The 27,155-nt window shown below is 48.9% G+C and overlaps 2 protein-coding genes across 2 annotated transcripts in view; one reads left to right on the forward strand and one right to left on the reverse strand.

Annotated features, from left to right (window-relative positions):
* ANGPTL2 (angiopoietin like 2) overlaps window positions 1-14,906 on the reverse strand; it is a 119,514-nt gene extending 104,608 nt beyond the window's left edge. Inside the window, exon 1 of the mRNA XM_086924715.1 lies at window positions 14,468-14,906. The gene's annotated coding sequence lies outside the window, so the exon portion shown is untranslated. The remainder of the gene's footprint in view (window positions 1-14,467) is intronic.
* RALGPS1 (Ral GEF with PH domain and SH3 binding motif 1) overlaps window positions 1-27,155 on the forward strand; it is a 1,949,641-nt gene that overhangs the window by 1,087,029 nt on the left and 835,457 nt on the right. The gene's annotated exons all lie outside the window — the stretch shown is intronic.

The raw sequence follows: 27,155 nt of genomic DNA on the forward strand, positions 1-27,155 counted from the left end.
GAACTGTGTGTCTATACTTGGATGTGTGTCAATATCCAAGGAGCTATGTGACTCTGCCGAGATACGTGTCCGTTTCCAAGGAGCTGTGTTTCTTTAAACCAGGAGCTGTGTGACTCTTAGATGTGTGTCAGTGCCCTGGGGAAGGTACACCTGTCTGCTGAGAGTTGTGTGCCTGTATGCTCAGAGGTACTGTCTGTATGGAGCTGTGTCGGTCGGCTATGACAGAAGCTGAGAATCTGTGGGTGGGATGCGGTTTCTGTATGCCTGGATCTGTGTGTCGTCTTTGTGCAAGGAACTGTGTGTTTGTCTGCTTGGAGCTGTGTGTCTTTATTCTTGGATGTGTCTCTGTAAACTGAGATTCAATTATCTATATGTTGGGAGCTGACTGAATTCAGGTATTATTGCTATATGTTAAGCGCAGACGAATCACAGTCGAGGGGGTCTCTAGGCGCTGTCGCATCCTACACAGGTCAGAGTGAAATCAGCAGAAATACAAATGTAAAAGAGTCCGGTTTCAGGGATTTGTTTCAATAAAACTAAGTCATGCACTTGAATGTTCGAATCTGGGTAACTGTGTGTGGAACATTATGCATGTGCGCATTGAAAGCGGTGTGTGTGAAGGCCGTGACCTTGTCTTCGCCTGTTCCTGGTTGGGAGTCTGCCTGATTAGAGCTGTGTGGGAGTTGAGAGTCTGTGTGAAGCTGTGTGCCTCTGTTCTGGGAGCTCTGCGCCGGGCTAGCAGCTGGGTCTATGTGCTCTAAACCTTTCCTCGTTGTTCCTCGTAAAGCTGTTTGTTATATGCTTTGCCGTGTGCCAATGTGGGAGATGTGTGTTTGTGTGCGCCGGGGGTCCAAACGCTGGGCATGTGACCGTGAGTGGTGTGTACCCGGAATATCGACCCCAGAATATTGATGGGACAAAACTCAGGCAGAAATATGGAGACCAAATATCCACAAGTAATTCTACACGTTATATACCTAATCCCTTATATATGTACTTATCCGGTGAATATATCTTGATGATTTACAGAACTGGAGCTGGAATAATAAGGCTATACTTCTCGACATGCACTCACCGTTTGATAGTTTGTCCCACAATATTCTGGGGTCAATATTCAGTAGTACAGTTGTGTGTGCTTTGTTTGTTTCTTTGTTTGATGACTCGCTTTCTGCTTGACCGGATTGTTGTATGTAGAACCACTACCAGAGTTTCTCGTTTACTTTAAGATGTAGATAATGGGCGGGAAGGAGAGTGGCGGCTGGGGCGGCCGATACAAAGAGGTGTGCTAAAAAGTGATCTGACCTTTTAAAATCGGAAACCTGGAAAACATAAGCCGCTGGCACGACGCCTGGCTGAGATCACGCTCGCTGCTGGCATCTGCTGGTGCTTGCACTCGAATCCCAGCAAGGACTGCTCTACCCTTAAGCCTTCTAATGTTGGCAAATCGAGTATCATTGAATTTGGCTGCAATACAAACGGATGCTCACAGTGCATAGAAACAACAGAAGAGTTGTATGCAGCGCTATAAAAAAAAATGAGTATATGCCCCAGCTGGTCCGGCTGCAAAACGAATCTTTAATTTTGAGGCGAATAACTTTCTTCCTTCCTCAAGCCACATTTTCAGGGCCGAAGATACCACACTGACCCCCGCCCCCAACTCCTTTGGAAGAATCGATGCAACGTGATGTGATGTATTTTCCAGAGTGCCAAGGCCAGGCCATGGCAGCCCCCCCCCCTCCCCCCCTTCCCTCCCCCCTCCCCCCCCCCCCCCCCCCCCCACCTCTCCAGTCCTGCACTCTGGGCAGCACCAGGCTGGATCAAAGCCCCCCTTTATAAAGCGCTTTATGGTCTGCAGTAAATCTAGGCTCTTGTGCCAGTGCGTGAAGGTGTGAAAGTGCCGATTGTCCCTTTAAAGAAGTCCCCCAAGCTGCTCCCTGGGGTGGGGGGTCTGCACATCATTTATACGGCACCCAGAGCGGACACAAGCCTTTCACGCGCTGAATGCGTCACGCTGCGCGGCACCAAAGGGCTGGACTCGCCACTGGGGCCCCTCGCCGCGGTGCAAATTCGGCAAACAATGGCCAGAGATGTGTGGTCTGGGGGCCCGGATTCGTCACGCGGCCCCTCGCGTCTCCGAAACTCTGCTGCGGGACAAAGGGGTTAGATGGCTCCTTTAGGTCGTTATCCCGGGACAAAAGACGCAGATTGGCATTTCTAATTTAAAAGGACAGGGAGAGACGGGACTATTTTATGTCGACTACATCCATCAGGAGTCAGTACCATGTGCTGGCAGGTGCGCCCCTCCCAAGCTCTCGAGGTTGTCATGGTGATCCAGGGCCCCGGAGCTGACGTGCAGCTTCTATGTTGTGTTGTTCTGTGTCTCGTTGTACGTTGTGTTAGTGGGGACTGCTGGGGGCAGGGTACCTGGGCCGCCAGTTTTTACCGTATGCATTCTTTACCATCAGGCAGTGACTGTGCACTGCCTCCTTGACCCCAGACAAACATCCTTGCCTCAGGCAGACACTCAACCCGTCCCAAGCAGCAACGTGATCCGGCAGGGCTATATCAGGAAGTCTGCCCTTTGACCTCTGCTTCCACTTTAATTGTTTCCTGTGTTACCTGGACAGATAGATTTGGATCTTCCAGCTTTGAAAAGGAGGTGCCCAGACCACTCCTCTGTGGAACTGGGATGAAATATCCTGTACCGCCTCCATGGGTGTGTTTTTATTCTGTTCTTTCAGCTAAGGAACCATTTGCACATCAGGGCACTTTGGTATTACAGAGGGGCGGCAGATGCTCGCCTGTCTTCCTTCTGCAGGGATGGACTCTTTCCGCGAGGAGCAGGTTTAGTTCAGGTTTGCTTAAGACGTGTGTCAGTCCAGACTGGTCCATGTGGGGGAAAGAGAAGGGTTGGGACGCAGCTCAGAGACAATGCCAGTGGTATAGACAATTCACAAGCGGTCCTTCCATCACCTTCTGTGTGTTTGCAGGAAGAGAACTAGTCCTCTGCAGGGAAGGTGCAGCGGGTGAATTTAAGCTTCTTTCTGGAAGCAGGAAAATCTGAATTGGGGCAGAACAAGGGTGGCATAGACGTCCATATCTAAGGTGCAAACACAAAGCAGTGGATAACACCTGAGGGCACTGCGTTTTGCACCATTACTTTCAGGTCTAGGGCAGCGCGCCCTAGTTAAAGACAAATTTAAATAAATCAATCAATTAGGGAATTTATAGAGCGCACTACTCCCCCATGAGGGTCTCAAGGCGCTGGGAAATCCGCCCCACAACTCAGCTCTAAATGATTGTGGATGCAGACCAATGTATGCATTTATGTTACAGGTCAGAGTGGATGCCTCTCATGTAAATCAAACACAAGGTATCACCTACTTGGTTGGGTGTTACTGAAAATGTTCTAAAATCACTGCTGAATGCATAAGATCTGTATGTTCCTTCTGTTACACTATTGGTAATTGTGTAGTACTGTCTGGCTGTGGAGGGGTGGGTAAGTCTGAAGTCCAGCTCAGAGTCTCAAGGCGCAAGATACTGAACATCTTTCACTTCACCTGGGCCTGCATTCCAGATACTTCTCTGATGTTTCCTGAACTTTGGGGTAGTGAGGTGCCACACTTGGTTATTTACAAAATACACTCTGCACCCTGAAATGGGGTATCTATCTCAAGCGGTGCTTAGATTTAAGAATGCATTTAGTGAGGAGGTGGTAGACGTCTGTCGGCGCTGACTGCCTACTGCCTTGAATCCCTTAATGATCTGAATTTGCATAAATGGCTGATGTGAGGCCAATCTAACATGGTCAACACAGGTCACTCTGCATCCAGTACATTATGAGCTCATTGTCATGACCTTTGACAAACGTGTAGGTCCTGATCTAACTCTGGCTGTGAATTGACACTGGACACTAGATTGCCTCGAATATAACATCTTATGACAGAATGTAGGGAAATGGTTTGATTGTTTTCATTCAAAATACATTTATTTTGATATTATTAACTGTCTATAAATGTTATCTTTAGTTTGAAAACGTGGGTTACTAAACCTTCCTTTTGTTTTTTAACTTCCACCTGGATATAAGGACAACCTTTTCCCCAGCAATGCAGTCAGCCTCCCTCCATCAAAAGCACCAAGGGAACTCGGGCCTTTGAAGTCTGGGGACCTCAAAAACATCAACAATTACTGACACAACATTAACTGCAGCTGCTCACTCATCAGCAGAGGGTCAGTGGCACCAGGTGCACCATGTAAACCACCCTCACACGTGCTCTCCGGGCACTCGCACACAGGCGCGCAACACCCATTGGGCTCACGAGGCTTCAGCCCCCCCCCCCCCCATCCTTGCTGGGGGCTCCCCGCAGCGTTCTCTGGGTTTCTACTGTGTATGTGCAGATCTTTAGTCTTCAAATTTCATTTTGCAGAGGTTTTTTTTATTTGCACGACTGCAAATGTATGTAGCTCTGTCTGCACGGTTACCATTTACAACGTAAATGGTCGCAAAGGTCACACTTTCTACATCAGTGTGGGACGAATATATAACCTGGGCCACTGGAATTATGCGATTGTGCGGCCGCAGCGGTTTTCGCATAGTTATATATTTGCTGCATTGCCACATAATCCATCATCTGAATCATAATCTGCAGATTTTAACAAAACAAAACATGGATTCTAGTTCAAACGGTTTAAAAGTTACTAAAAAGCGGCAGCACGTGTTGTTGTGCGGTGGGAGGCCTTAAACAAAGGTAGACTGGTGACTTTTCTGTTGCTTGTTGCTCTATTTGGGTGTTAAACTGGTACTAATGAGGTGCACCCACTGCCCAGATAGTGTTAACAAGTGTACAAAGTGCAAAATAATAAAGTCATACTAGTAAAATATGTGCCACATTATTTGCCTTTCCTTGCGGCGTAATGTACTCAACCCCGCTGCATACTTTGCCCTTCCCTACTGCTGCATAATTCCAGTGGCCCTGCATGAAGTGCATGCAGTTGAGACGTTTTCCCAAGGACTTCATGGTTGTGAGAGAAAACACCATACAACTTCCGGCACCCCTCCCTACCCCTGGACCCATCCACTTTGTTCTCCTGCAATCCCTGTGTGTACATCGCCGAGACACGCGCTGTGGCTGTAATCAACCCTAATATAGAAGTACTATATATACTCAGTACTCTATTATTGTCACGTGGAATCTGTATCGTGACACTGATGCGGGCAAAGCGCCTCGACTCTCGCCAAGTAAAACTAAAGACGTATGTTCAGGGCAGTAACTTCTTTTACAGCGCCAAACACCCCCTCACTGGCCCTGTGCGCGAGTGTCATGTTCCGTCTCAGAGAATCCCCTTTCCAAAATGACCCCGGACTTCATAGTAAAAGCGGGCAGAGGTCAGATATTGCCACGTCCAAAAATAGCCTGCTTTTTTTGTGAAAATCCACATATCTTGCAACAGCCTCGGGGGTAGCTGAGCACAATGTGCCGTCTGTCAGGGCCGGAGAGGGGTCTGTTTGTCAGGTAACCGGACCCAGGCCTGGCCTATCAGCGATCTGACGGATGGGGCCATTCTGGGGCAGATGATGGGGTTTCCTTCGTCCAGCCCGCACTCTCTTACCCTCCTCCCCTCTGCATAAGAATGGTGGCTTCTGCTGACGAGGCCGCGTGCGCGTGCTACTTCCAGTGCTTTAAGTGGGATTAGAAAACTGGGGGGTCTCTCAAAGGGGCGTGGTCAGTGTAATTAGGGGCGTGGCTTTAAATCGCTTACGCAAAAAATCTGTGCTTAGCATAGTGTGGTGCCCGACTAGTATTTTGCTGTCCAGATATTTGATACAAGTAACATCATACCTACATTAAGTAAGGGATATTTGGCTTTGTCAATGGTTATTACTTGCAGAAGATTAATAAGCTGCAACTATGACTTGTATATAATATTGACAAAGCTTCAAAATAAATCCCTAGTGACCCTAACTCAATGTTGCTGTTCCTTAGTTTCAGAAAGAGAAGGGAAATCCAGAAAGAAAATGACTCTTAAAGGATTTCCCTTCCCCACAACGCTCACCTGGCATAACGTCAATGCTGTAACTTCTCTACTACTGAGAAGTGAGCAGTGTGAGCAGAGCACATCCATGTGCCTGGTGCTGTCTCGAAACAGGTCTCTATCAGGCTTTGTTTTGCGCCCTGGCACTTTTTTTTGGACTGCAGTGACCGCAAACAGCTGTCACTGCAGTCTGGGAAAAAACGGACTGCCTGTGTCAGGGCTCAAAACAGAGCCCGATAGAGACCCGTTTCGAGGCCCCCTGAAAAAAACTGCCGGTGCTCAGGCCCCTTGAGACCCGGCCCACTTAAAGCCCTGGCTACTTCTAATAAAAACATGTTTTCATTGGAGCGTTTAATCCAGTTCCCATGTGTGATCCAATCAGAGGCCGCGCATCCTGCCTCGCGGGCTGGGCTGTGGCTGCCAGGGCGACAAGTGATGGGATAAAACTGCATGTCCCACTGAAGCTTCCAATCCACCCTCTGAGACGTCCTGCATAGAGAGAACCGGAAACTCCTTGCCCAGGGACCCTTACATAGGGATCCCCTAAAACTCCTTACCTAGGGCCCACGCCCTCTGCTCCCCAGTCCATGGACGGGCGAGGCTGTGGGACCACTCGAAAGACAGCGTCACTTTACGCACTGCATGGGCCCGCACCCCGCCCCTCCCGGATTACAGTAACAAAGATGAACAGTCGAGTCTGCCACGCAAGAAGGAATGGGTCAAATGTGTCCGTGGGACCATAAAGTAAATGCATAGCATTTAACGAGCGCTGCGTGTCACGGGCTTCACCCAGTCTACGATTTATTTATTGTCAGCCAAAGTCAGACTTCTCTCAAATGTGCTGAACAATCGCAGCCTTATTTCTGAATCACTGAAGCAAAATATGTCTCCCACTGAAAGTGTGTGAGCACGCAAATTCAGTTTCTGTCTTGGCGCGTAGGTTGTATTCCTTATCAGGTATGGGATATATTTTCCAGTGAATGCAAAGGTGTATGTATGTAGTATGTTCAGTGCTTAATTTGAGCCGGTGGTTTCCAGTGCTCAGCACCCACACTTAATCATTACTTTCGCTTTTCATGAGCCCCAGTTAAGGACACATTAATTTACGGGGCGATTACGTGATTTGCCCAGATTTTGAGTTGACGCCGAGATCCACAACTTCGAAGTTGGCAGCTCTGGCCATTACACCACACCCTCTCCCCACTTTCATGGTTAGTGGTTGGTTCTGTTTCAGATGGCACTAAGGAGAAATGAGATGGTGCAAGCTGCCTCCCGACGAGAGCCTCAGCACTTATCTTTTTACAAATTAACCATTGAGTCTGTTTCTGTCTCGTCCTGCCTTTGAGGCTGCCCGCTATAGCGTAGGGTAAAAATGGTGCCCAACGTGTATCCCTCTTAAAAGGAAATGTTCTTTCAGTCAGTAAAAATAATCTTTATTCAGCTATAAAAAGCTTATAAGCAAAGTTAAAACGCACATAAAATACTTCAATACGACAACAATACATTATCATAACAGAAAAGTTATAATATTATGAATTCTGGTAAATGCCCTCAGGACAAGTCCCCAGGGTTCTTCCTAATTGCCAGTGAAGATCTTATAAAGTAAACAGGTATAGGGTATTTGAGCATGGCCGAGTTGTTGCAAGAAAGCATAAAGTGCACTGTGCAATGTTTAGAAGCATTATCATCAGAAGGTCAACTTGGGAGTAAAGGAAACCATGAACCCTGTGGTTGAAAGGCCACTAGAAAGTCAATGGTGTTAAAACAAAATCTAGTCAATTAAAATCTATGCTTGGTGTTTGTAAAAAAGACACAGATGAAACCTCATGGCCTGGGGCTGATTGTGTGAGGATAAAATCTGCGCCGGACCACAACGCTTTCAAGTCCCTACGACTGACCTATTTGAGCTCCCCAATTTAAGAATAAGACTTTAACTTCTCTTTTAGAGTCTGCATCGATGCTATCAGCGTTGAGGAAAAAAGTTCTGGAGTCCCCAAGATATTGAAAATAGATTTAAGTTAGAAAACAAGTTCTCGAGTCCCCAAGATATTGAAAATAGATTTAAGTTAGAAAACAAGTTCTCGAGTCCCCAAGATATTGAAAACAGATTTAAGTTAGAAAACAAGTTCTCGAGTCCCCAAGATATTGAAAATAGATTTAAGTTAGAAAACAAGTTCTCGAGTCCCCAAGATATTGAAAACAGATTTAAGTTAGAAAACAAATTCTCAAGTCCCCAAGATATTGAAAATAGATTCAAGTTTGAAAAACTTCTGGAGTCCCCAAGATATTGAAAACAGATTTAAGTTAGAAAACAAATTCTCAAGTCCCCAAGATATTGAAAATAGATTTAAGTTAGAAAAAAAGTTCTCGAGTCCCCAAGATATTGAAAATAGATTTGTTAGAAAACAAGTTCTCGAGTCCCCAAGATATTGAAAATAGATTTGTTAGAAAACAAGTTCTCGAGTCCCCAAGATATTGAAAACAGATTTAAGTTAGAAAACAAGTTCTCGAGTCCCCAAGATATTGAAAATAGATTTAAGTTAGAAAACAAGTTCTCGAGTCCCCAAGATATTGAAAACAGATTTAAGTTAGAAAACAAATTCTCAAGTCCCCAAGATATTGAAAATAGATTCAAGTTTGAAAAAGTTCTGGAGTCCCCAAGATATTGAAAACAGATTTAAGTTAGAAAACAAATTCTCAAGTCCCCAAGATATTGAAAATAGATTCAAGTTTGAAAAAGTTCTGGAGTCTCCAAGATATTGAAAATAGATTTAAGTTAGAAAACAAGTTCTCGAGTCCCCAAGATATTGAAAATAGATTTAACGTATCTAAGCCAAGGGATATACATAGCCTTATTCAATGCAACACAATCCCATAGAATCTACCCGGTAAAACTTGCTTCTGGCGAACTCCAGGCCCTTTGCCATAATAACAAAGGGCTTGAGCTAATTACATCTGTTAAAAAGCCCAGCCATGTTTCAAGGTTAAGAACACAGGAGTTGATTTAGGACCTGCCAGTTATCTGCATAAAAACGTATTCTGCACCCTCTGTAACCGCTCGGCTTCTTTGTATCCCCATCGCCATGCACCATAACTCCCTTTAGACACACACTTGCTTTTATAAATGTTAATACTCCCATTCAGTGGTTTTGCCCCAATTTCCTAGAAATGTTTAGGGCTTGATTATGAGTTTTGCAGTCCTGACCACCGCTGCACTGCGGGGCCGTCCGCAGTGTTACGTCTGTGGCAGTCCGACCGCCAATGGACCCCAGCGACCGCCAGGGATCCAGGATTCCGTGGCGTCCGTGCAGTGGTAAGAGGCAGAAATATGCTGGCGGTGCCTTTCCCAAAATGGACCACAGTTTGGAACAAACTGCCAAATCAAAGGCGCAGGAGCGTTCCATAGATGCTAAATGAATGGACCGACTCCTGGCCTTGGCATGCTTTCCTAAGATTAGTTGCAGATTTAGGAATTGTTGAATAAAGACAAATACTGACTCTTTCAAGGATGGAAATGAATGTCCTACAATAACTGATTTAATAACGTTTGTTAGTACTGGGGACCAACATAAACTATCTTCCTTATGTATGTCCAAAGGGACTCCATCCAGGCCTGGAGCTTTATCTGAGTGTATTTGTATACATATTTGTATTTTGGTATTTGTTAGGCGCGTGTATCACCTGTGGCTCTCGCAGTGCCAGCAGATACTCAGATACCCACGGTAGGTCTCTCATCAAAACTGGAAGAGCCAGGTTTTAAGAGTTTTGCGAAACCTCTTGTGATCTTCTTCCATTCGGAGATGTAGAGGTAGGGCGTTCCAGGTTTCAGGGCCTATTTTGGAGAAGGCTCTGTCTCCGTTCCTTACTGTACGCACTTTAGGCCCTGCTAGGAATTGTTGACTTGTTGAGCGCAGAAGTCTGGTTGGTGGGTATTTTATTAGTTTTTTGGCTAGATATTTAGGCCCCTTGCCCGTTTAGGGTCTTGTGGAGCAAGCCGCATATTTTGAAGTTGATCCTCTTTTTTATGGGGAGCCAATGGAGGGTCTTCAGGCTGGGCGCGGAAGGGGAGCGGGGAGGAAGGTTTAAAACCAGTCTGGCCGCAATGTTTTGTAAGACTTGAAGTTTTGACAACTGCTCTTCATTGACGGAGGCTCCTTCTAATTGATTGAATGAACCTCCTGCACTCCAGTGGACTGACGTATGAAACAAAGACTCTTGATGGCAGCGTGGTTCCGCAGGGCTTGAAATGTTAGATACAGACCCAGGCAGAACAAAAATATTTTGAGAAGTGATCGATCCATTCTTTGAACAGGAATAAGAGGTTTGATTGAAACGTTCTTTCCTTGGACATGAAACATACATCGAGACCTGAGGACAAAGTCCTGTAGTCGCCCAGAGCTCTTAAAAGAGTTTCATTCAGTCATTCATTCATCACATGAAAAAGTATTGGATGAGTGAGCACATGATACTGGTATAGCGGGATAAATCAGACGTTGAAATTCCAAAGATATCCGATTAGTGGGTTTGATTTCGGATGGAGACATTGTCTACCTCGGGGATCTCCAAACCGGCCCTGGAGGGCCGGATCCATGCCAGATTTTTAAAATTACTACATGTATCTCAATGGGGATATCCAAAAAATCTGGCATGGATCCGGCCCTCCAGGACCGGTTTGGAGACCCCTGGTACCTGCTCAATGGTTGGCTGTGAGACCTAAATATCAGAGGTTGAGTCCTGGCTACGCAACTAAACCAACATTTTGTGATCCTCTGCAGATCACATCACCTCCTTTTGACTCACTTGGCACAACTTCCCAAAACGACTAGCCTATGAACCAAGGCTGGTACCGGTACTGAGAGATACAGACAGACGTGCATAGACATACACGCACTTTTAGACAACAGCACTTTCAATTGAGGGATTTCCATTGTGCGATTGGTAATCTCCTTCTGTGGGACTGGCTACAACTCCCAGAATGCAACAAGCTTTAAGGGCTGTGTGAAGAGTCTATATAGGATGTTATGGATAGTAAATGCGTAAAAAAAATGGCTTAATTCTTTTTGTGACAGGAATATGTGTACTTCACACCCGAGGGTCCATGTATCTCTGTGACTGTCCATGCCATAGAAATTTGTATATGTTTAATGACAGCTGCCAGGAGGTCCCTAGCCGTATGAATGACTCCAGACAGTCTTGGCGTTTTAGCCAAAGGCACTTTGCATGCTGGGATCTGGGAAGCTAGAAACATCATTATCTTGGATGAAAAGCCAGAACGTGAAGATGTCACGCTTGGCATGGTGGGTGTCACGCATCGTGCGTGTCACTTTGGCAGACAGCTATATGATAATGATTAGATGATTAGTTCCCGTCAGCATGTCCGCGCCATAACATAAAATGTCATATTTATACCAGTGTCCATCTGTCGCACCCGCCCCCACCCAACCGACAGAGACTCCATCCAGTTGCAGTTAATTTATAAACCAACCTGTCGTTCATTACTGCTTCACACCGTGGGGGTGACTTCCTGTGTGAAAGACGAGCCCCGCCCCCCACACTGAAGTGAAAACCTATATGTGCGCCGGGCAGCTGTGCGCCTCTTAGGATTCCACGGCCCGTCTCGTTGCTCCGGCGACGCCTCATTAGTGCACCCCGGGACCGGACGGCGCTGAGAGCAGGCACTGCGCGCTCTTGTGCTAAGTGCGTCCGGCACTTCAAACAGTGGCAGGTCCGCTGCTGCGTGTCCCTCCCTCATTAAACCCTCGAGTGCAATCAAAGAAGCGGCTAATGGGTGGACAAACCACTTGAACACGGCAGCCCGAGACCCCCTCCACTCCCGGGGGGGGGCGGGGGGGGCAGAGGCTGTGCTGCACCCCGGACCAGGCACTTAGGGCATTCCCGATGAATGCAGTGCGCCGACCCAAGGCGTGCTCTTGTTGTCACGCGCAAACACAAGTGTTTACCTTTCTCTTGTCTTCCACAAGTCTGGTACCCCTCTACCGACCCCCACCTACGTGCATCTAAAGCCCCTCATTACAGCTGAACTGAAGCCCCCTCCTTAAGGGCCCCCTGTGCCGCCAGAGTTCAGTGACTAAACAAGTACCCCGTGTCACAGGACCCCCTACTCCATCTCGGGGCTAACACTTAGAACTCATCGGATTCGAAGTTACAACGTGGATGCTTCGCCAGCAGTGGTTTTTAATCTCTGCTTTGATAATTAGTGCTGCTTTAGCCAGCCACAATGCATTCTGGGAATTTCTAATGGGGGCAGGTCCAACAGCAAGTCCCAGAACCCGAAGCACTGGTGCCACTGGGCAGGACTGGCGCTGGACGGGGCACCTTCGAGTTTATGCGCTCGGGGTTAGCAGGAACAAAAGCCTTGTGAAGAAACGACACCGGGTTTCGGTTTTAGAATAAATTCTGATAAAGTACCAAGATCACACGCCGAGACCGCTGTCCGCTCGAAGGGAAGCAGCGAGGGCACAGAAGGGTGCGCTGGCTCGGATTGTGAGAGTACCCTTCTCCAGCCTTCACCTGTCTTACTAGGAAATAGCACTGAAAGTAGCTCCTAAAATATTGCACGGCCTATCTCACCCTCCCGCCCCCTCCCCCTCACCCCAGCCACAGAGGTAAGTGACACTAAAGCCAAATGTAATCCCAGAGCATCGACAGAACGGCAAGGTATCAGGGGGCGCAGAACACTCCTTGTCTATGAGACTGTGCGCTACACAAGCGCCTATTGTCAATAACACCCACGTGGACGTAGACACACACGTATACGTATGCAAACAAACACAATTAAACAAGTGACACAGAAACGCATGCACGCGCAAACGCCGCATACCTCATAAAACGGACAAGGATATTATGGCAAGGTTCTGAACTACTGTACCCTATGCTCTGCACTTCCGCAGCCTCGGATCTTCCACTTCTCCTCCCTAAGATCTGCACTTCTCCTCACTAGGATCTGCACTTCTGCACTGCAAGGATCTGCACATCTCCTCCCTAGGATCTGCACTTCTGCACTGCAATGATCTGCACTTCTCCCCCCTAGGATCTGCACTTCTGCACTGCAAGGATCTGCACTTCTCCTCCCTAGGATCTGCACTTCTGCACTGCAAGGATCTACACTTCTCCTCACTAGGATCTGCACTTCTGCACTGCAAGGATCTGCACTTCTCCTCACTAGGATCTGCACTTCTGCACCCTAGAATCTGCACATCCGTACACTATGCTCTGCACTTCTGCTCCTTAGGACCCCAACTTCGGTGCACTAGCTATCTGCACCCAATGATCTGCACTTATGCGCACTAAGAATCTACACTTCTGAGCATAGGCTATGCACCTCAAGGATCAGCACGTCTGGTCCCTAGGTCTGCACTTCTGTGCCCTAGGATCTGCACATCTGTACCCTCAGGATCAGCACTTCTATGCCCTACGCATTTCACTTCTGCATCCTAAAGATTTTGAAACTCTGCACCCTAGGAGCTGCATGTCTGCACCTGAAGATCTGCGCTTCTGTGCCCTAGGATCTGCACTTCTGCCCCCTAATGATCTTGCACATCTGTACACTAATGAGCTGCAGTTCTGAGCCTTAAGTATCTGCTCGTCTGCACTCTAAGGATCTACACTTCTTCACCCTAAGGATCTGCGCTTCTGCAACCTTTAGATCTGCATGACTGCACTCCACGGATCTGCGTGACTGCACCCTAAGGATCTTCACGTCGGCATCCTATGGATCTGCATGTCAGCACCCTACGGATCTGCACGTCTACACCACATGGATCTGCACTTCTGAACCTTATGGATCTGCACCTACGGATTTGCACTTCTGCACCCTAAGGATCTGCACTTCTGCACCCGTCAGATCTGCACTTCTGCCCCCTACGGATCTGCACTTCTGCACCATATGGATTTGCACTTCTGCCCCCTAAGGATCTGCATTTCTTCGCCCTACGGATTTGCACTTTTGCCCCCTAAGAATCTACACGTTGCACATTAGGGTCTGCACTTTGCACTCTAAGGATCTGCACTTCTGCATCTTATGGATCTGCACTTCTGCACTCTACGGATCTGCGCTTCTGCACTATAAGGGTCTGCAACTCTGCACCTTAAGGATTTGCACTTCTGTTTGTTCAGCACCTTTAGTGCTCTGCAAGCCCCTAAGCTCCATGACGTGATTGAAGCGCCGCTTTGTTGTAAACGTGGGTTCTCCTTTTTGTAAGATCTTATGACCAAGTTAATAAAACATAATTCATTGGTTCTTTTTTTAGCTTTTAAAATAGTGTCGCTGCTCTGGAGTAATAAGATCGAAATGTAGCGCCACGGAGATGCAAGCGGAAATAAACGAAGCGCCAAGCACTGATTTTGAAAGGGCACGTGTGGCATTTTCACGACTGTGCACACGCAGCAGGCACCTTTCCGAGGCGATGCTTACCTGCCTTGCTTTGTTCAATGCTCCGTCTTGCTCTCTACCTCCGGGGCGCCTCCATGCCTCCGAGAGGGGCTGCCGCGGAAACCCTATGCCTCCCTCCGGGGGCTGCTGTCAGGGCTCAGCTGTCGGAAAGTTTCAGATACCAGAAACATTTAAAAACAAAGCCCGAGCTCTGGTGCACTCCTCCGCTCGGTTGTGGGTCAGTCCTTTCTCTCCTGAAGCCTCAAACCTTGCTTTAAAAGTTCGCAGCCTCCTGAAGACGAAAGTTCCCCCAAAGTTTTCGATCCGCCAGCGCGCGCCGCTCCCGGAGCCCCGTTTGAAGTCGCTCCTTTGTGGGGGGCTCACATGCTGCCGGATAAAGAAGCCCTCCTCCGCCGGCTGCAGCCTGGCCCCGGGCGCTGGTTGGACAGCCTCTTCACCTCTCCTCCCACGAGCGCAATGGATCCAAGTGGAGGCGGGCTCCCCCTCAAAACAAACACACTGAGGCTGGCTGCGGGACCGCGGCGTGACGTCACAGCACGGGACAGACGCAACCCATCACAGCATGGAAGAGACGCAACCCATCCCCAAACACACTGGAGGCTGGCTGTGGGACCACTGTGTGACGTCACAGCACGAAACAGACACAAGGGACCACTGTATGACGTCACAGCACGGTACAGGCACAACCCATCTCTGAGGCTGGCTGCGGGACCACTGCCTGACGTCACAGCACAGGACAGACACCACCCACCTACCAAACACACTGGAGGCTGGCTGCGGGACCACCATGTGACGTCACAGCACGGAACAGACACAAGGGACCACTGTATGACGTCACAGCACGGTACAGGCAAAACACATCTCCCTAACACACTGAGGCTGGCTGCGGGACCACTGCATGACGTCACAGCACAGGACAGACACAACCCATCTCCCAAACACACTGAGGCTGGCTGCGGGACCGCGGCGTGACGTCACAGCACGGGACAGACGCAACCCATCACAGCATGGAAGAGACGCAACCCATCCCCAAACACACTGGAGGCTGGCTGTGGGACCACTGTGTGACGTCACAGCACGGAACAGACTCAAGGGACCACTGTATGACGTCACAGCACTGAAAAGACACAACCCACCTCCCAAACACACTAGAGGCTAGCTGCGTGACCACTGTGTGACGTCACAGCACGGGACAGACACAACCCATCACCCACACACACTGGAGGCTGGCTGTGGGACCACTGTATGACGTCACAGCACAGGACAGACACAGCTCATCACAGCACGGGACAGACACAACCCACCTCCCAAGCACACTGAGGCTGGCTGCGGGACCTCTGTATGACGTCACAGCACGGAACAGACACAACCCCTCACAGCACAGAACAGACACAACTCATCTCCCAAACACACTGAGGCCGGCTGCGGGGCCGCTGTATGACGTCACAGCAAGGAACAGACACAACCCACCTCCCAAAAACACTGGAGGCTGGCTGCGGGACCACTGTATGACGTCATAGCACGGTACAGACAACCCATCACAGCATGGAACAGACACAACCCATCACAGCCCGGAACAGACACAACCCATCTCCCAACACACTGGAGGCTGACCACTGTATGACGTCACAGCACAGAAAAGACACAACCCACCTCCCAAACACACTGTATGATCATGGCACAGTGAAACGTCAGAGCACAGACACAACCCATCTCCCAAATGCACTGAAGGTTGGCTGCAGGGCCAGGGCGCTAACCACTGTATGATCATGGCACAGCCAAACACCACAGTATGTAACAGACACAACTCATCTCCCCCACACACTGAAGGCTTGCTGTGGGACCAGGGCGCGAGCCACTGTATGATCATGCACAGCAAAACATCACAGCACGGAACAGACACAACCCATCTCCCGCACCCAGATTTTGTCTCCGGATTTTGGCAGAACTCCTGGTATGTCCTATCTGCGGACTACAAAGCAGAAAGGGCAAATTACACATAGCAGTAAATATGTCTACTGCATCGTCACAAACAAAACTATACCCCAGTTTTATGAGAGTGCAGAGCAGGCACAATTCAACAGGCACACCTCAATCCTTTGTTTAGTTTTTGATTGGGACATCAGGCGTGTCTTGTAATGTAATGTAATGTAAGGGCACATTTTTATAGCGCCGCTATCACTCCAAGGAGCATCTTGGCGCTGTGGACCATAGCCAGATGGACTTGGCCGGCAGACTGCTCAATAACCAGGAAGTCCTGTCCACTTATACTGAAGCTTTAATGGTAGTGTCCGTAAGATAGTAAATCCAAGTTTTCAGAGGTTTCCTAAACTGGCTCTCCGCGGGGATTTGCCGGTTGCAAACTGTTTGAAAATCGAGACACGTCAAAATCGACCGGGATTATTGGCCGCGACATTGGCCTTGCAAAGACGTGACGCCAAAAAATAGTATTCGTGACGTTGCTGCATTCATGTGGATGTGGAGGATTTGGCCAACACTTTGGGCCACCCATTCTGGGCGCTTTATGGAAACTATATAGCTGAGACTTGGGCCACCTAGCTTTAGACGTTCCTGGGATACTAAACAACTGACAAGCCCAATACTCCTATGCTTAACGGATTTTATCTACCTTGCTTTGACTCTGGAAATTATTGACGCACATATACAGAACGTCCATCCCTATGGGAGATCATAATGTATGTATGGCATTTAGTGCTTTTATCAACTACTGGTTTACACTCATCGTGGGAGTTGAAAAGGTTTGGGCTCTGTCACGGAACTTCTGGCACACCGCTGCCTTTGTTAGGGCACTGGACCACACTGGGCCTGCGAAGGCACGTCCAGGAGGGTGTAAGGGGCAACGAGTGAGTGGAAGCCCTTTGTTGGGGCAATGAACCGCCCTCTGTTCTCAGAGGCACATCCAGATGGAAAGGCTATCAAGGAGTGAGTGTAAGCTCTGCTGCAGGAATCCTGGCACTCCCCTCCCTTTGTTAGTTTAATGAATTGCTCTGTGTTGTCAGAGGCACATCCAGAAGGCAGGGGAGGCAATAGGAGAGTGTGAGCCCTGCTGAAAGAATACTGGCACTTGCTACCTTTGTTAGTCCATTGAACCACCATGTCCCTAGAGATACATCTAGAGAGCAGGGGAGGCAATAACTTAATGTGAGCCCGGATGCTGGAACCCTGGCACTCTGCACCCTTTGTTAGTTCCGTGAACCACCCTCAGTCGTCAGAGGCACTTTGAGACGGACGTGCTATTAGTAAGTGAGTGTGAGCCCTGCTGTAGGAATCCTGGCACTCTGCACCCTTTGTTAGTTCTGTGAACCACCCTCAGTCGTCAGAGGCACTTTGAGACGGACGTGCTATTAGTAAGGGAGTGTGAGCCCTGCTGTAGGAATCGTGGCACTCCGCTCCCTTTGTTAGTTCAATGAGCCACCCTCTGTCTTCAGGTACATCCAGAGAACTTAATGTGAGCCCTGCTGCTGGAACCCTGGCACTCCGCTCCCTTTGTTAGTTCAATTAACCACCCTCTCTCATAAAAGGCCCATCCAGAAGGCTGGGGAGGCAATAGGTTGGTGTGACCCCTGCTGCAAGACTCCTGGCACTCCGCTCCCTTTGTTAGTTCAATGAGCCACCCTCTGTCTTCAGGTACATCCAGAGACCTTAATGTGAGCCCTGCTGCTGGAACCCTGGCACTCAGCTCCCTTTGTTAGTTCAATTAACCACCCTCTCTCATAAAAGGCCCACCCAGAAGGCTGGGGAGGCAATAGGTTGGTGTGACCACTGCTGCAAGACTCCTGGCACTCCGCTCCCTTTGTTACTTTAGTGAACTACCGTCTGTCCTCAAGTTCATCCAGAGAGCAAGGGAGACAAGAGCGTGTGAGCCCTTCTGAAGGCATCCTGGCACTTCACTGCCTTTGTTAGTTCTAGGTTCAAGATTTCTGGCCTGGGTAGTGTAGGTGCGTGTGGGGCTGAGATCACTTGTCCATCAGGTGGAGTCCCAAGCAGAGGCTTTCCTTCAAAAGATCGCCACTTCAGTTGTGTCTGTAGTGAGTCTTGTGCAGTTGGAGGTCATTCAGGTGGTTACTGCGGTCTTGCAGGTGTTGACGCTTTTTGAAAGGGCCTCTTTTCAGACCGGGAGACGATCAATTGGGTGTCATCTGCAGAGGAGAGTACGTTGATGTTGTCTGATCTGATGCGGTCCACCAGTGGCATCATGTGTATGTTGAATACCGTTGGACTGAGCGATGATCCTGTGGAACTCCACATATGAGGTTCTTGGCCTCCGACGTGTTGGGTGGCACTTTGACACTTTGTGTTCTTCCCGTGAGGAAGGAAAGGAGCAGATCCGGTTGAGGATGGGACCTTGGATGCCTTTTTCATGTAGCCTTTTCATCAGGGTGGAGTGGGAGACCGAGTCGAAAGTAGCAGAGAGCTCACGCAGTATATGAGCCGCTGTGTCTTTACTGTCGAGGATCAGCCTGATGTCATCAGTTGCTGTGATGAGGGCAGTCTCGATGCTGTGGTTGGGCCACAAACCTGATTGCATGGTGTCCAGGAGCTGGTGTGCCATGAGGTCGTGATAGAGATGTTTGTTTATGGCTTTCTCCATGACCTTGAGTAGGGTAGAAGTGATATTGAGCAGTAGCTTGCTAGTTAAGCGGGGTCTGCCTAGGGTTTCTTTAGCATTATATTGACCATTGCGGGTTTCCAGGAATCCGGGAATGTCTCAGAATTGATGGAGCTGTTTAGGACACAAGTGAGTACTTTGCTGACAGAGGCGATGCCAATATTGTAGATGGGGTGGGGGCAGAGGTACGTGGTGTCCTGGAGTGGACGGTCCTCATGATGTTGGATGTTTTCTTCCACAGTGAATGTTTCCCAGGAGGTCAGGTTTTTTCGCTGGTGTTTGTGGGTAAGCTTGGGGTGAGGAAGCAGGTGTTCAGTTGGTTGCAAAGGCGTCATAGATGGCTTTGATTTTTGTTGCTGAAGAATTCCGAGAGGTTGTCACATAGTTCTTGAGAGGGGAGATGCTATTTTTGGTGGCAGCTGGTAAAGTCTTTGATAATGGCACAGATTTATTTGCGGCTGTTGTCTATGCACTATGCTAGGGCCTTTCCTTGCAGCTGTTGTCTATGCACTATGCTAGGGCCTTCTTCTTGGTTTCTTTGATTTGTTATGGTCGCATCTCAGGGCAGTTTTGTATGTCTTTTTATCATTTTCAAGGTAGTTTGTTCTCCTTCTTTTTCCTAATTGTAGTGTGAGTTCCACAGTGTACCATCTGGCCTACTTCTGTGTTCTCATTTCCTTGATATGTTTATAGTTTGCTAGGGAGTCGGTGCATTTTGTGATCCACACGTTGAGAGCTTTGATGTTACTGTTGAGACTTCCAATAGAAGTTGGTTGATTCATGAGCAGGGTGGGAACCCAGTTGGATTCCCAGCTGCTGACCCAGCTGCATATGGCCGTGATTGTGGTAGCAATGCTCCTGGTAGAAGGTTGCAGTCTCTGTGGTTGTAGTGCAGTTGAAGGGATCTTTCAATAATATTGCGATTCCTCCTCCTGGTTTGTGTTGGCGGTCCTGACAAGAGAGCTTGAATCCTACTGGGATAGCCATGGAGATGTCGGGTGCCGACTCAGTGGTCAGCCATATTTCCGTAAGGAAGAGGAGATCCTGAGCGTTGTTGTCCAGGAGATCCCTGATTTCGTGGCGTGTTTGCTGAGTGATTGGGCTTTCAGGAGCATGCATGACAGTTTGTCGTGGAGTGTGTGTTTGTGGGTGGGTGCAGGATGTGTGCTGTGCATGGGTGATGGTGGCATTTGGCTGCTGTGTTGCATGCAAAGCGGCAGTGTGTGCATGTGTACACTTCCTCTGTGTAGTGTGGTGCGGTGTGGCAGTAGCGAGTGCATGGGTGCCCTGGGTTCAGAGACCAGAAAAACTCTTTGGAATAGTGTATAGGGTGGAAGGTCCAATGTGTGTGGCGTTGGGCATGGTCCAGCACGGATGAGCGCAGACGGGGGCTTGTTAGGTGAGGATGGAAACACTTCTACAAGAAACAAGGCAGCAGTACAAGTCACGTCGATAAGTTTGAACACAGAAGTCATCTTAGGTTAGAGAACAACATGCCATTGAGAAGTGACTCATTTTGGTGCAGGTAGACAAACTTCTCCCAATTAAATGTTGTAATATAACATAACAGGTGTATTTGTAAAGCGCATCCTGGCTCTGAATAACAGATGTTTATTGTTACCCAACTTAATGGTATTCATTTTATCGACCTCAAATGGATGAAAAGCTGAGTGGACCCGCCGGGATTTGAACCTGTGACCATGAGGTCGAACACAGGCCCCTGCAGTGGCTGCTCTAGTCCACTGAGCCACCAGACCCAGTACTCAGGATAACCAACATGTAGGTAGAGCCAAACACACATTTTTGCAGATAACATAAAGCATGTAGAAAGAAGAGCTGTCAAGCCAGAACTAAAAAGTGCCCATTGCACTCCGTGGGATGAAGGGGCTAATTTCAGTTTTACTTTCCTTGAGGTGCGAGAGTGGCACTCTTATACTGCGGAAATGAGGCGCAATGTTGGTCCCTGTTACTGTGGCCACCGCCTGTGCTTAATCTGAAATGTTTTGCTATTGTCGATCTGCTTCCATCTGTGCAGAAGAGAAGTCGTGTAGAGCAGCTCCCTTGTGTTTTATTGCTCTGCTCGCGTCACTTCCGCGCGCTTCTTTCCGGGGTCTCTGGGATAAGTTGTGAACTGTGCTCTGGTGTCGTGTCCTGCACGGCCGGCTCCTCTGCGCCTGTGAACATTATTGTGATGATAATGCGCGTGTTTTTTGTTGTCGTTCAGTCTGCCGGCTTGATTTCACGCTGCGTGTCTTTGATACATCAGCATGTGTGGTCCCCCGCCTGTGGACTGCTAACACAACACGTCTTTGTGAACAGGCGGCGCTGAGACCCCCACCCGGAGCCCTACAATGGGCCTGTCTCGGGGGCTGCAAGAGGCGCACGGGACGTGATGGCAGTGGGACAGGGCACTTCCATCTGAGGCGCCGCCGCGCCAGGAGACATCTCACAGCATCCGTGACACCCCGAGACCTACAATGGGGCTGTCTCGGGGGCTGCAAGAGGCGCACGGGACGTGATGGCAGTGGGACAGGGCACTTCCATCTGAGGCGCCGCCGCGCCAGGAGACATTTCACAGCATCCGTGACACCCCGAGACCTACAATGGGCCTGTCTCGGGGGCTGCAAGAGGCGCACGGGACGTGATGGCAGTGGGACAAGGCATTTGCTTCTGAGGCGCCAGGACACATCTCACAGCATCCGTGACACCCCCCGAGACCTACAATGGGGCTGTCTCGGGGGCTGTAAGAGGCGCACGGGATCTGATGGCAGTGGGACTGGGCACTTGCATCTGAGGCGCGAGGAGACATCTCACAGCATCCGTGACACCCCCCGAGACCTACAATGGGGCTGTCTCGGGGGCTGCAAGAGGCGCACGGGATCTGATGGCAGTGGGACAGGGCACTTGCATCTGAGGCGCCAGGAGACATCTCACAGCATCCGTGACCAGGGTTTAAAACCCCCCAAACCAGGACACTTAACAGACATAGAAGTGGGACTATCATTTTACCTCGACCGAGGGGTGCAGGGTAACTTGATTGACAGCGTTCATCAGCGTAGAAAACATAGGCAACGAGTTACTAAGGGGAATACATTAAATGCAAGATTCACTTAATTGTGCAGTGCAACACAAAACAGTTGGCCCCTATCTAGGGCGACCAAGTGTCCCAGATCTGCCCGGACAGTCCCCGTTTTCACCGGCTGTCCCAGCAGATTTCAGGAAATTAAGCTCATGTCGCGGTTTTTAGAGAGGGTCGGCTGAAAACGGCGGGAGGTATCTTTTTATGTTTTGTAAAGAAGGGATAGTTAGCTGCCTGTTATAAGAAAGCAATGTAATTAACATGCTCTAGGTTTAAAAATGACCTTTGATATACGTTCTTACTGCCTCTTCTGTAATTCTCTGCTAAGGAGCGCTGTCATTCAGTGCGCTGGGTTGCAGTAAAATTGTAGTCCTTCTATATATTATTTTTAATAATTCTTTTTATTGAAAAAGGCATGTAAACAATCGATGCACCACAATGCCCAAAGGGTCTGTAGAGCACATTAATACAGCAGCAACAGCTCATGCCACAGTACATTACAAGTGTCATCAAAAATCACATATTATACCATTACAGCAGCCTCCTCCTCCCCGCTCCCAGGTGGTTCCCAAATATCCCCACGAAAAGTGTTCCATGACCCCCATATTTGTGACCATTTAGTCAGGCACCCCCTAGAGACATAGATAGGCACCTCCGTCACCATACACCAGTCCATGCCCTTGGCCCAATCGGCAATATTGGGTGGGTTCGGGGCCCACCATAGACGTGCAATACTGCGCTTGGCCACCATGAAGCCCAGAGCCACCCAAATTCTCTCCTTAGCACTGAGGTCCGTGGGCTCCCAGATGTTCAACAAAATCAATTTGATGTTACATAGTATCTGCTGTCCCAATGCCTCCTCCATCATACGTACTACCCTCTCCCAATATTTCTGTATTTTTGCACATTCTCAAAGTGTGTGAATAAAAGTGCCCCCTTGCCTACAGTGCCGGACACAATTAGCGTCTTGGGCGTAGCCCATATGGACCAGAGAGGGTCCAGACAAATATGTTCTGTGAAGGATTTTGAGTTGGACCAATCAGAATCTAGAAGAAATGGCGACCTCCCGTGGAGACGCCACTGCAGCCCGCCACTCCTCGTCATCCAGCCCAGCGACATCATGGTCTCATTTACATCTGAGGGAGGCGGATCAGGGGATCTGGCATGTTGTTAATGATTTTTCTATATATAAGGGATATAGCCTTCTCTGGCAAATCGCCATCCAAAATCCTGTCCTCCAGCGGAGAGGACTTGGGGAGGTCAGCCCCTTTTGGTAGAACTACGAGCAAAGCGTGTCTGATTTAGAGATACCAAAACTGTTCGGAATTGGCCATTTCATATTCTTGGTGCCATTGGGAGAATGGTACGACCTCGCCCGATTTCCATAGGTCCCCAATTCTGGAGATGCCAATGGTTTCCCATTTATCGAATCCCTGGGACCGCGACAATCGACCCAACCAGTCACAGTGGCAGACCGGTGTGGCCCTGGTGAGTTTACCCTCCCAACCCAGACTCCTGGTAGCGTCTTTCCCACGTGCACAGCATGTTTAGTCGGACCGGACAGGACGGATATCGGAGATTTACTATACACCGCCCCCTTGAAGCTACCTCCTGGGAGGAGCCATCGGTCTATCCGGAAGACCGGGTCATCGCTTTGTCTATAGCGGCATTGGTTGATGGCAACGAGTAGTACCATTTCATATAAGGAAGCCCAATTCAACCATCGAACCAACCCAACGTGGGTTTCTGCGTGGAAATGCGGGGTGCCTAGCCTTCCATAGCAATTCCCGCACCAAAGACTCTATTTCCTTGAAATAAAACGCTGCTACCGGAATTGGCGTGTTCTGTAGCCCTTATAAAAGTCGGGGGAGGGACATCATTTTAAGTAGTGCTGCATGCCCCAGGAGAGGTAAGGGAAGCGACTTCCAGTGCTGGACATCTGATTTAATGCAGAAACAACAGTTGATAGACAGAATGCAGAACAATGTCATACATTCACCCCAGTACAGAGATCTGGGCCTAAATCCATCTTCTTTTTGCTCACCATGCCGTTCCAGTTTGAACCCAGCCATATGCAAATCAGTCTTGACCCTGTGCCTCATGGGAACAGTCCAGTCCGAACTCACAAGCCAGGTCCTCTTCAGCTAGGATAGCTTGACTCCATTGGCATGGAGAGCACGGGAACTGGGGTGGTGGAGTGAGCTAAAGAATGATGATGGATTAAGCCCAGATCAGTTGACTGGGGGTGAGTGTTTGATTTGCTCAAACACTCCATCCATCATCCCCTTTTGTATCGAGATATATGATTTAAGGCGCGTTAGCGACGGCTGGAGGTTAGTCTCATAAAATCAAGACAAGTCTTTGGATACCCTGATTCCCAGATATTTGAACCCTGCCATGGGCTCTGTCAATTGACAATCCCGGGGAAGTCGGGGCTCCTGTCCACTGAGGACCTAGAGCACAGATTTGGACCAGTTGATCCTGTAACCTGCGAATCTATCAAAGATGTGAAATATGTCCATCGCCACGGTGAGCAATTTCGCCAGGGAGGCAAGGTAAAGCAGGATGTCATCCGCGTACCAGGATATGCGGTCCTCCTAGCCGTGAGTCCATCTCATGACCCTGATAGATGGGTCCCAACGGATCCACGCCGCCAGGGGCTCCAAGGCCAAAGCGAAGAGGAGCGGGTATAGAGGACATCCCCGCCCCTTCCCAAGGGAAAAACTGGGGACTTACGATTATTGATGACCACCTCCACCAACGGTTGGTAATACAAAAGGCGCACCCAATTAATAAATTCCGAGTCAAAGCCTAATTTACCGAGCACCGTAAACATGTAGGACCATTCTATGGTATCGAAGGCCGATGCAGCATCCAGGGATACCACCACGGCATCCTCTCTTATAGTATCCACCCTTTAAAGTGCTCCATGTAGTCGGCGGAGATTGAGATGTGTTTCTTGCCGGCATAAACCCGGACTGATCCGGGTGGATCAGGGTGGGAAGAACCTGCAACAGACGAGTGGCGAGGACCTTCGCGAGGATTTTTGCCTCGCAATTGAGCAACAAAATAGGCTTATACTATAGGTTTGCCCGGTTTGGGGATGACGGTGGCCAGTCTATGGTCTTCAGGAAGGATTCCAATCTCTTTATTCTCCCGGTACATATCAGTAAGATAAGGGGCACTTGTATTCGCCGTCAGCTTAAATAATTCTGTGGAGATCCCATTGGGACCCGATGCTCCCCCCCCACAAGTCATGGATGGCCTTCTCCACTTTGGTCACAGTTTGGTCATGCTCCAGATCGGAGCTGTCCTCCGCAGTAAGGGTCGGCATGTCTATATCACGGAGTAGAGATAAAGCATCCTCCTCCGAATAGATCATGCTGGAAGTATATAGGGAGCGGTAGTGTTGCCCAAACGCGTCCACAGTGTCTTGCGGTGTGGTAACACGGGAATGCTGGTCGGTGTCAATTTCCACCACCACTCGCCTCGCCCCCTCTCTACGATCCAACCATGCCAGCAGTTTGCCTGCCTTATCGTCTACATCATAAATCCTGCTGAGAGTCACCCTGTATTGTGCCCTAGCCACGTATGTGGCCAGGTCAGAAAATGATTTCATCTTAGCCTTCTTCTATTTTTAGGAAATGTCCCGGTTTTTGGCTTTAAAAATTCTGGTCACCCTACCCCTATCTCTATTCAATCGTCCCTCTCTCCAGGGACAGCGGGTGATTTTGGGGATAATTACATGGTATTCAGCAAGATTATACATTGCCTCCGCTGAACTTGTACAATGTGTTCCTAGCTTTACCCGCTCTCGTCTTGAAGGAAATGATGCGTCCCAGACAGTTCAAAATTGTCTAAAATGTGGTATGATTAAGTCCTTTAGACAGTTAGACTACCCTTGTGAGTCACTCGTTCTGATCTGTTTCTTTAGTGTTTAATTTGTAAAAAAAAAAATAACTACGTGCCAGGGCTCTCGTCAGGTGGTCACTGCAGCTTGCATCACACATTGCCCCTGCCATGCTGCCATTGACAGTACCAACACAGCTACTAACCATCACACTCCTGCAGTGTGACGATCCAGACTATTCTAGGCCCCCCAAAGCTATAAGAATGGCTTGGGCGGCAAGAAATAGTAATATTTTATGAGTATTCATTTAATAATTAACCTTATCCGTGCTCATGACGAGCTCAGCTCGTCATGAGTCACGGTTGCGCTATGCTCATGACGAGCTCAGCTCGTCGTGACACGCGCGGCGCTCACACACGGGGCTAATTCCCCCTCTGTGCTGAGCGTTCTGAAGAATGGGCGTGGTCATGACGAAGAGCACAGCGCCACCATGCTGAGTGACGAGCGGGACTCGTCATGAGCACCGGGGTGCTGTGCGTGCCCCCCTTCTCCCCAGTACAGCGGGGGAATTAGCCCCGCAGGGAAGGGACTAACAGTTGTTGTGATCATCTCTAAATTAGCTAGACAGTGCCACCTTGTGGCAGACCGTCACAAGCACCGGTGTTGACAATTAAGTGCTGGTGCTGAGCACCAGAAACCACCAGCTCAAATTAAGCATTGTTTTTCTTGTTAAACTAGTAAAATTAAGCACTGATTTTCTTGTTTAACTAGTAGGAGTTTATCGTAGAAGTACCCCCAATCTGAGGCATTGATTTTAGGGAGGTCCCCCAATCACAGGTTCACCTGTCAATTCCATACGGATTTTCATGTTCTTCCTAAACTGCTTTCAAGTGTTGCCAACACACTTCTGAGCTGCACAGACATTAATCCCATCATATGTCAGAGAGTGAAACCAAACACCCTGGTTGAATGGGCACTCTGTAAGAATAGCTATTCTGTGCGCTGCGACGCCTGCTTTTCTTTGCCGTGACGCTATTTCCACAGATTACAGCTTCCTTGACTCTCATCACAATCGAGGGATCCCCACAGAATTGTAAAAGTTGGAGAAGTCAAAGCTGTCTTTTGACTGCAACATCTGCATTGCTAATTA

This window comes from Lissotriton vulgaris, chromosome 5, assembly GCF_964263255.1.
Source record: "Lissotriton vulgaris chromosome 5, aLisVul1.2, whole genome shotgun sequence".
Classification (NCBI taxonomy): domain Eukaryota; kingdom Metazoa; phylum Chordata; class Amphibia; order Caudata; family Salamandridae; genus Lissotriton; species Lissotriton vulgaris.